The 3,773-nt window shown below is 45.5% G+C and overlaps 1 long non-coding RNA gene across 1 annotated transcript; it reads right to left on the bottom strand.

The window, feature by feature from the left end:
* Window positions 1–1,501: 1,501 nt before the first annotated feature.
* On the bottom strand, window positions 1,502–2,762 carry LOC125533808. Its single transcript, XR_007294363.1, has 2 exons — window positions 1,877–2,762; window positions 1,502–1,686 (listed from the first exon to the last, which is right to left on the bottom strand). It is a non-coding gene; the product is annotated as an uncharacterized LOC125533808 (long non-coding RNA).
* Between the last annotated feature and the right edge of the window lie 1,011 nt (window positions 2,763–3,773).

Genomic DNA, 3,773 nt, shown 5'->3' with positions numbered 1-3,773 from the left:
CTTGGTTATATTTCTAGAAACAAAAAAAATCCAATTTTTTATTAAGATCGAACTACTCTATTAGTTTAATTCAAACTTCTTGGTTTAACAACAAAAATGAAATGCTCTGTTATTCTAATTTGAGATTCTAGGTTTTTATTTATTTTGAAAATTGATTTTTTTAATATCAATTTTTTATGAACGTCAAATTACTTTGTTTTTTTTATAAAAATGAACTTCTTTCTTTTCTTAAACTTTGAGAGTAAACAATTTCTGGGTGAGGCTTTTTTTATTTTCTTGTTTTTCATGTCGTGTATGTTGTGTGTTATTTTTCTCCTTTTTTGGACTTCCTTTTCTTCTAGTATTTGAACTTACTTGGTGTTTTGTAGTTTTTGAATTGAAACTAACATATCAAAAAATACATTTTTTGCATCCATACATACCGTTGAACTTCAGGAAATAATACGGAACAAGAAACTATACAACATGATGTTTTAGACCAATGTTTTTCTGTTGTGTGTGGGTCAACTAAGTCCTCTCTTTTTTGTACACCACATACTTTGAAATATAGAGAACAAAATCATCGAATGCTTTTTGCTATTGCTTAAGCACGTGGGTACTAGCTTGACAAAGTCTGCTATTGCTTACGCACGTGGGTACTAGCTTGACAAATTCTATCAACTAACCGATGTATGTATCAGACCTCGGAGTGAGCTAGCTTTTGCTTGCTACTACGTGCTCGCCCTGCCTCGACCAGAAACAACCGATCAATGAATCCATTTTGTTCAACGTGCGCGCCCTGCCTCAGACCTCGCAGTGAGCTAGCTAGCATTTTTGTCTGAACTTTGACGACTGTACACATGTATCTGAAAATCTGCAAGATGTTTCAAACTCAGGTTTCTAAACCGTTACATATTCTTGAACTTATTTGTTTATTATATTTGAACTTCTTTCTTTTCATACATAAAAATAAAATAAACCATCTATTTTTTCCATGAACACACACAGAACACAAGCACACATGGAGAGGAACGCATGTGATTTATTATCTTTGAACTTATTTGTTAAAGAGCATGGAAGCTCGACCTCCTCACACCATTGTGGTCGGCGACGAGCAGTGGGATGGGCCGCCGCCGACGAGAGCACCTGAGCTCGCCAGAGCAAGGGGCGGCCAGCTTTTCTGAGCCCGCCACGTGCTCCCGAAGTGCTCTCTGTACTGCCGCTGAAGTCCAAATCCACCTCGCCCTGAAGAAGGGGCGGCCTCGCGCTGGATGAGATGGGGGTGATAACGCGCAAGGAGGAAGCGGAGGCGGCCTCGCGCCGAAAGTTGGCAGGGGTGGCGGCGTGCCCGGAGGTTGTGGGGGCGGCGGCGAGCCGGAAGGAGGCATTGGGGGGCACACAGGCATCTCTGCGGCAGGGAGCTGGGCATCGGGGGTAGGTCTGTGTACATGAACTTCTCTAGTGTAAAATCTTCAAATATTTTTTACTTTTTTTTTCTTTTGTTTGAGGCACAAACACAAAGTAATAAGAGCCAGAGAGCAAGCGAGCTTAATAAGTTACGACGTAATTATCAAACTACACTTTTTGATTGACCTTTCCTCCACACGTACATCACATTGCTGCAAAGTAGGGATCATCTATTGACCCATCTCTTGCCTTCTAAACTCCTTGTACTGCTGGTAGCGCTCAGGTAGTCCTTCCCTTCACCTGCACAAAACAACATACTAGACTAAACAAACTACATACCGAGAGGAAGTATGGCTGATCCATTACTAGTCTCCATCAGTTCTATAATGGCTCAAATTAAACTATAAAGCAGAAGTAGACAGACAACAACAGCAAAACAGAGGACTCCTTGCAACTGAACCAGACGCAGCATTCACCCAAGGCAACTTACTGAATTTCAGAAGTGAAAAGCTCTGAACCTGAAGCTCTACAGAATCTGAAGCACAACGGGGTGGGAAGTAGCCACGCAACCTAGGTGGTAGCTGATGGCGCACAAGGGAATCTTGGCGCTGGAAGCTCCATGCGGTGGCAGCGCACTGGTGATGGGGGGCGGAGGCTTGCGGCAAGCCAGGCACAGCGCGGGAGTGGAGTGGCGGCAGCGGCCGCTCCATGGATGAACCTTCCTCGGGAAGGTCAAGGTAGCCCTCTTGAGAAGGTCGATGTGGCCGGAGATGCAGGGGCGGCGGTGCTTGTCTGGTGGTCAGGGACGGCGACGGCCAGCGGCGGCATGTGGGGATGGACCGCCATGGTTGAGGCTATCAACCATGGACGAATGCCTGCACGCGGGTTCCATGGTGACCGGTTGCGCGTTGCCGGCGCACGGTTGACTGCGTCAGTCCAGGCGTTGGAGAGCAGCAGGCCTCTGGCTAGGTGTAGCCTCGTTGGGGAGGGAAGGTCTTGGCGATGGCGGCCATGGGTGCCAGGAGGTGGGCGCGGGTGGGGAGGCAGCAACAGCGACTGGGCACAGGGGCGCGCCGGCGGTGGTACGCAGGCGGAGCCGCCGGGAAGGTAGTGGGTAGAGGGGTGCCGGCGGTGGGCGTCGCCGGCGGGTGGATCTGGATGTGACGGATGCTTCAGACGAAGGTCCGGGATGGTGTCGGGGATGAAGGCAGGGGAGACGGGGCGGGGCGGGGCCGGGGGATAGCGCGCAGCGGCAGGGAGGTCCGGGGAGTGGGCGCGACCGCGGTTGCGGGACGGAGATGCAGGGAGTGGGGAGGTTGGGGAAGAAAGTCGGGACCGGGATCGGTTTTCCTTTTTTTATCGGCTGCTCGCTTCAGGTTTTCAGATCTCGGAGAACCTCCGTCGCCCCTATATAGGCTGTTGGGATCTAAATAACTATTCTGATTCCGAAATCAGAATAGTATATATATATATATATATATACTAGGTAATTGTCCGTGCGTTGCAACGGGATCAATTTTTTAATGTGTGTCTCTCTCTGAAAACAACAATAAAAGAAATCCATAAACAAATGCAAACTGCATTGGTCAAAGGAGGGCACTCGCAGCATCATGTAGAGAGGTCACAAATAAGACAACGCCTCCAAAGTTCCACTATATGATGTGTGCTGAATTCTTACTAAAAATTATTTTGCTTCCACCCAGACTCACATAATAATAACACGAAAGAATTATGATGGAATTTCATGTTCAAGCCAGTAGTATTATTTTCCTTTGATTGTGCCATATTCCGTTGGTTACTTTTCATATTGCGTGTATCTTGCAGATAAATAAGAGTTTTAATGAATTGTTGGAACCTGACCAGTATCAAAATATAGAACCACCCATTATTCTGCTGCGTAATGTACATTTTAAAGCATATCAGGTGCGCTTCTTTCTGTTTGTACCTTGAAAATATCAAACCAGAGGGTTTGTACTGGAATAATTTTCTTGGCCTTGCCTTGAGACCAAAAAGTGTGTTATTGAAGATTTTTCCTAACTCGATCTATATGGCTAAATTTTTAATCTTACTTCTCTCCCATATTTCTTATAAGAGCCATCAACTTCTGACCCCAGCAATCCGCCAACCATGTACCTTCGTTAGGAAAAACAAGAATCATACCTCATTATCTTGTACTCTTAGCATGAATATATTGGGAACACAGAGAGCAAAGAAAAGATCCTTACACGATTCTCATCCTGTTAAACCAGCATTCATCACAATGTCCTTTATAGATAGGATGTGACACAAACAAGATCGCCCACAAACCAGTAAGCACATGATTATTTGTAATCTCCCATATTATGCAAAAAATGCATTACATAGATATTATATCTGTATCAATATCA

This window comes from Triticum urartu, chromosome 2 (assembly GCF_003073215.2).
Source record: "Triticum urartu cultivar G1812 chromosome 2, Tu2.1, whole genome shotgun sequence".
Lineage (NCBI taxonomy): Eukaryota > Viridiplantae > Streptophyta > Magnoliopsida > Poales > Poaceae > Triticum > Triticum urartu.
The sequence above is the reverse complement of the archived record's forward strand: the minus strand, read 5'-3'. Positions and strand labels throughout refer to the sequence as shown.